Raw genomic sequence first — 6,991 nt, 5'->3', positions numbered from 1 at the left:
TGGAAGTTGTTTACAGACCTAACAGCTCACATCACACTCACATTTTGATGTATAGGGTGAAGTTAAGCTCAGTGTTGTAGTCAAAACAGCTAATTAGAGTCCAATTCAAGTCCAGTGTTAAGTTTCCACAGTCTGTGATGATTTGGGATGCAATTATATCTGCTGGTGTTGGTCCATTGCACCCATTTACCAAGAAATCTTGGAGCACTTCATGCTTCCTTCTGCTGACCAGCTTTTTGAAGATGTTGATTTCATTTTCCAGCAGGAGATTGGCACCTGCCCACACTGCCAAAAGCACCAAAAGTTGGTTAAATGACCATGGTGTTGGTGTGCTTGACTGGCCAGCAAACTCACCAGATCTGAACCCCAGTCTATTGGCTATTGTCAAGAGGAAGATGAGAAACAAGAGACCAAAAAATGCAGATGAGCTGGAGACCACTGTAAAAGAAATCTGGGCCAAAATCATCACAATTAAAAGAACCAAAGACTTAAAACTACTTCAGTCTGTGTGCACTGCATTTAATACACAAGTTTCACAATTTGAGTTGAATTACTGAAATAAATGAACTTTTCCACGACATTATAATTTATTGAGATGCACCTGTACATGCTTCTAGAAAAGAGTTTACATTTTGACCTTGGTTTGGACTATAAATTTGGAACCGACTGTTAGGATGTGTTTGAAAGTGAGAAGCACATCTAGATGTTCGTCCTTTGTGAACTGAGCCTGGGTGATGCTCCTGTACATGTCTCACAGCTCCTCGCCTCTGACGGTTAACTTTGTGTCCATCTGTGGCACCTTCCCAATAATATATAGAATAATATAGAGAATGCACCTATGCAATTAATTTATAAATTCATATATTAATATTAAATGTATTAAATTCATTAATACATTTCAAGGACATTTTTGTTTACTTAAATGCAAAAACCACTGCTAAAGAGGAGGTAACATAATACATAAAGTCTGTTCTGACTTTTGATCTAGCATATTATCAGTTAGTTATCATTAGCTCCTTGTCATAAAAGTGACGTTCACTGTATTTTATTACACTGGCATTTCTACTCGAGCAACATTAGGTGAAGGACACAATGGAGAAGAGTTATGTATCAGCAATCTTCAAAATTCTAAATCAAATCAATCTCCTGCCATGCAGATTTATCATTTATAAAAATTGAAATCCATTTTAAATCCATTTGAGATGTTTTAATGCAGAATTTAATCTTAGAATTTCTCTTTTATGCACTGTGAACAAGCAAAGGTTTCTGTCTAAGCAATAGTGCATGCTCATGCCGAGACAGCCGATTAGCATAGATAAGACACCTTGTGGAGGAAGGCTTGTATGGCCTTATCCTGGTTCCTCATGCCTGCAGACATTCTGTGCTGTTCTATGGAGGAGATGAACTGGGACTCTTGCTCCAGTAGAGCGCACAGCGCTGCCTTTCTCTCCGCACCAGATAAAGTGACATTGATGTGTTCCACTTCCTCTACCTCCATTCTGACACACACAGATAAAGAATGAGAACCATCATACTGACTTATATCCAAATCACTGCACACATTACAATACATACATGTCTCCATCTCACTAAATATATCATACCAACTGTAATGTAGTCATCTACAGCGAAGCAATGTAAAAATATATAAATATCAGATTATCTTATTTAATTTGCCACTGGATTTCACAGGTATATTAATTCCAAAAACAATAAGTTCAAAAGTTTAGTCAGTAAGATAAATAAAAACTAAGTCCCAAACTACTGTATAATGACGGTCTACAATATTTAAAATATATTTTACTTCAGAAAAAGAGGTCAGTCTGTGAAGGGACTGAAATGGATGAGTCAATAATTTATTATATCCAGTTCATTTGCATGAACCGACTGAACCCACCTATTGAGCTGCACGCAAACATATAATAAGTCCAAAAAAGCAGTAGCTTGCAAAAGCTATTATGAGAGCAGCTAATCTATTGACATCCTACTTAAAATTGTAGTTAAAGCTGACAGTTTTTTTTTTTCAAAGATAAAATACAGCTTTATGTGCAGAGTCAAATACAAGTCATTTGAGGACTGTGGTTCACAGATTTTCAGGAAGACCTGTTATTAAAATAAAGTCATTATTTTTCAGTTCCTGCAGTAAGTTTATTGGTGTAGAAAATGTACTTGTCACCTTTAAGTTAGTAGCATTGCTACCTATAGTTAGTTACTCCACAAACACTTACTTACTCACTTCTCAAGCCATTATAAAGCAGATCAAAGTCTGCCTTCATCCTGCGGTGATATTCATCTCTGATCTGCTGCTCTTTCTCCTCTTTCTTCCTTCCCTTTTCCTTTTCTAGCCATGCCAGATGCTTTCTTTTTAGCCTGTCTCAAGCTGTCTGTGAAACACTTGGCTAGCCAGCGCCTGACATATGACTGGAGTGTAATGACCTGAGGAAAATAAACACACATACAAGCATTTGTAATGAACGGCGAAAGCCCAGAATGAACACAATTTCCTCTCAACCCTGCAGACACACGAACAGCTCTCAGTCTCTTGCCGTGATATTCTCCTGCAGTGATGTAAGTCTCTGGGCTGATGATGTGTTATTCATGCCATTCCAAATAAATTAATATGCGAGGCCAAAATCCTCTCGCTTTTACCACACACTCTCGAGTAAAATAGTTTAAGACATGTTTTTTGAGCGTTAAATAACGGCACAAATACCAGTAGTTTGAAGAGCGCAAACCAGGGCCTGTGTGCGCGTGCACACCTGTGTATCCCTGCTGAACATCTCAACATCCTCGTCAGGTCTCTTCTTAGGCATCGTCTGGACAGCAGCATGATGATGCTCCGCCTTGGTCACATTATGATGGTATCCTCCCAGAGACTCCTTCCCTGAAGTGGCTCTGTCGATCTCCACCACCACGTCCTGATACGAGTCTGTGTCTTCAAGCAAGAGACTTGTCACAAAGGCTTGTCTATCCTCATGATACGCTAGTCAGCTGTAACCTTGTTTGTAGCCTGACAGTGATGACATGGGGCATGTTGTACTCCTGCTGTGGTTTGATTGGTCTCTGGGTCTAGCGAGCTCATCTCAAATTGGACCATTCCATGAGGCTGCACGCCAATGTCCATCAGCGTCAGGTCATCATCCACCCTTTTTTCAAAAAATGAATAACTAAGAATCAATATTGATAATTACCAACATTATACGTTATAATATTTGGGGCATTTTTCCCAAGACATCTTAATGACAAAAACTGTCCTGATTTACCTGAACTCACCTCTACGGTATGCGTGTATTCTTTTATTCTCAGAAATGTCAGATTTTCTTGTCCACGATTTGTCCTGTGAAGGACACTTTCGAGTATGTTTTGTGTCACCATCGCGAGTGATTTGTATGTTGTCTGATGGGACCCTCAGCTCTGAGGCTGAAGGGTTTTTTCAGATCCAGGATTGTGAGGGCAATGTGAAGGCCACAGTAATCATGTGCCTCTCAGGCATCAGCAGGATCTTAACTGGAGGAACAAGAAACCCACATGCAAATATACAAAATATTAAATGGAAAACAGAATGTGGTGAATATATATATATATTTTTTTTACAAAAACGATTAGATGGTACCATGGAATATTAAAGGAATTAATTGTAATACCTTTTATTTATTATTATTTTAAACTATAGTCGTGAATGATTACAATACTATACCCTCAAATTTACTTGGTACTTATTTTGGTATCGTTCATATAGCATTATAGATTGTGTTAACATTTCTTTTTCAAATTTCAGTTATTTCAGTTCATTTAGTGTTTTTCAGTTATTATATATATATATATATATATATATATATATATATATATATATATATATATAGTATTTCTGTTTCTTTATTTTATGTATTTGCATTTATTTAAAATAGTCACATATGTAGCCTATTCTTTTACGTCATATTTACACTTTTCTGCTTTAAAAGAACCAACAAGATGTTTTAAATAATTTTAGTTACCGATTATAACCCTGCTCCCAGCCATGTCAAGGAATACTAGGGTACTAACATGGTAACTTGCATACCAATTTTTTTTTTAATTAAGTGCATAACTCAAACATGATGCTAGATAACATGATATTGTCAAGAAACCATGCACAAAACAACCGGGGTAATACCACAGTATTTTATATTTTCAGTTTCTATTACTGGGCTAGATTATGTTTCCCCAGTTGCTGTAGAGCTTCATCACTGGATGAAAGCGTCTGGTTAGATTCACTTCCTTGTTGGAATATATCGTATTGGTCTTTATTTGATTCCGCGAGGTTTTCTTCTTGTAAAAGCACGTCTGTGGCTGTACAGACGTCCACTTTGATTTCGTGCGTGGATTCATCAGCATCATCGTTGTCTTCATGAACTTCAGTCTCCGTCTGAATGAATTCTTCATAACATGCTTTGCTCCGTGGCGCAGTGGCTTCAGGACTCAGTTTCACTCTCCGGATCTGACATGGCAAATTTCTCACAGCTGAGCGCTTAATACAAACAGATCAATAATAACACGATTACATCTGATATTTTTACAGGAGATTTGATGGCAACATTTTTAATTAACGTTTTATTTAGGTGTACACTGACTTGAAATTATTTGATGTCTGCTATGGTAAACAGAGCTGTCCGATTCGCGAATGAGTCATTCTCTTGAGCCGATTCTTTTTAAAGATTCAGTCGAACCGATTAGCAAAGCTTTTGCATTCTTGTCATTTACAAACTGTAAAGATGGTTAATTGGTTAATTACCCTTAAAAATTGACCTTCATATATTCGTACTTATTAGTAGTATAATCCCTGTACTGTGGTATTTAATGGGTTCTACAAAGAATTATTGTGGTAGCCTACTACGGTAATATACATTCAAAAAACATGGTAGCCTACTGGTAGACCTACCTTGTCCAAAAATAACATTTTAACATTGCATATTAACAAAATTAACAATAACACCTATAATTTAATAAAACATTTGTAACGTACAACCAACCTAACAATAAACATAAAAAAATGACCAAATAATTTACACTTGTTTTCGAACCAGTTTATTGAATCGTTTCACTGAAATGAATTATGACTTCCCAACTGAAAAATCACTTGATCCTGTCCCCTGCTGTGTCTGATATGCCTCAGTAATAATGAAAAACAAACAATGCTGCAGCATGCTAATTAGATTAAGATTAGGGTATTTTAGGGCATTTCATTGAATAAATGATAGAAAAGTGAATTCTCTCATGTGATATCACTTTCCAGAGTATGACAACATTTTATTCAGGTGTGTGTTGCCTAAAAGTGACTGACTACAATAGAAACAATCTGTATCTAATGGAATGGCATTTATTGCTTGGCATTTCACTGGCAAAGTAATTAGGTCACGGTCAGATATAAAAGCGAATGTAACTTGATGGTTAGAAAATTGACCTTGATGAGTCACACAGGTGAGCCTGCAGTTATGCTTACTGAAAGGTTAATGGAACTCATTTTGTTGAACTTAGCTCCAGTAGCTTCAGTCACTGATGCTTCTTGATTTGAGACAATTTTAGATAGGCATGTTAAGTGGGACGAGATGAGTATGAATTCACAGATTATCTCATTCAAGATGAGCACTGAAGAGTCTTATTGTGAAGCATTTGCAATATTGAAAAACAGGTATGTTCACATAACATCTGACTGATAAATTGATTATTTTCATATGTACGTTTTCCAGACTATTTCATGGAAACTTTCATCATTTATATTCTTGAAGCTTCATCGGTGATGAGCATTTGAAACTAATGGCAGCAGTCCAGACAGGTAAAGGATCAATGCCTTCAAATATATTGTGTCTGTTCTATCACCATAAACATGAAGATACTTGAGGTTCCTCAGATTGCCACACTCGCTGAACCCCCTGAAGAACCTCAGGACCCTTCTGAAGATCCCTTAGGATTCCTAAACTTGGTGCTGAAGGGCTAACATCCTGCAGAGTTTAGCTCCAACTTTTCCCAACATACTTGCCTGTAATCATGAAGACCTTGATTATCTTGGACACTCGAAGCAGATGTGAACTGTCACTTCACAGAGGTCAAAGACACATTGTTTCCCAGCCTTAAAATACTACCTGAAGGATGAGGAGATGATGGGATTACTTCTTAATAATGGATATGATGTAGGCAAACGTTTCCATTGTCACCACAATTCCCATTTCAGGATGAGGTTTTTCTTGGAAGGACATGCATACATAAACTAAGGAAGCATCATACATAGATCATTTCCAAGGAAGCGTCATGAGTCCCAGAATGCACTATGCCAAGTTAAAATGCAATTGAAGATCACAGGTTCTAGCAAATATACTTGATTATACTGACTGTAGATATACTATTTTATTCAGTACTGGAAAATGTACAGAATGGCCTTGTTTACACCTGGTTTTTAAGACGTATTTTGGTTGATCGAATCACCAGTACAACAGATCTTCATAATTCCAGTTTACACCTGCAGTTTTAATGTCTCTTTTGTCTACTTTCAACCATTTGACATCAAATTGGGGAGAAAATGCTTAACCACGCTCTTCAACTGTTTGTTTGCTGTGAGCTAGAGATGAGGGGACGAGAACAAAGTTTGCTCTCGATTTTCCATTTCAGTTGGAAATTCATCACCATACTGAAATAAAGTTGGAAGCAACTTCCAACTTCCACGCGTACTTTAAACCCTGTCTGATTGGCCCTCTTCAACAACACATCTCGTAATTTTTAAGAATTACATCAGTAGGCAGAGGAAATGATCTGATGTGGATGTTCGAATAGATTTTCGAAGTAGATTCTGACCGTGTTTACCCATGTATTTAATGTTGTCCATGCGTAATCAGACTAACAAAAAAATGCATTTTTTTAATACCATGTAAACAGGGTCAAAGATAGCTCTTTAACTAAAGGAACAGTTCACCCCCCAGAAATGAAAATTGTCATTACTCACCCTCATGTCGTTCCAAAC

At 37.1% G+C, this 6,991-nt stretch overlaps 1 pseudogene; it reads right to left on the bottom strand.

Annotated features, from left to right (window-relative positions):
- Positions 1-625: 625 nt before the first annotated feature.
- LOC113042851 (IQ and ubiquitin-like domain-containing protein) lies at positions 626-3,616 on the bottom strand (annotated as a pseudogene).
- Between the last annotated feature and the right edge of the window lie 3,375 nt (positions 3,617-6,991).

The sequence above is a fragment of the Carassius auratus genome, chromosome 25, assembly GCF_003368295.1.
Source record: "Carassius auratus strain Wakin chromosome 25, ASM336829v1, whole genome shotgun sequence".
Classification (NCBI taxonomy): domain Eukaryota; kingdom Metazoa; phylum Chordata; class Actinopteri; order Cypriniformes; family Cyprinidae; genus Carassius; species Carassius auratus.
The sequence above is the reverse complement of the archived record's forward strand: the minus strand, read 5'-3'. Positions and strand labels throughout refer to the sequence as shown.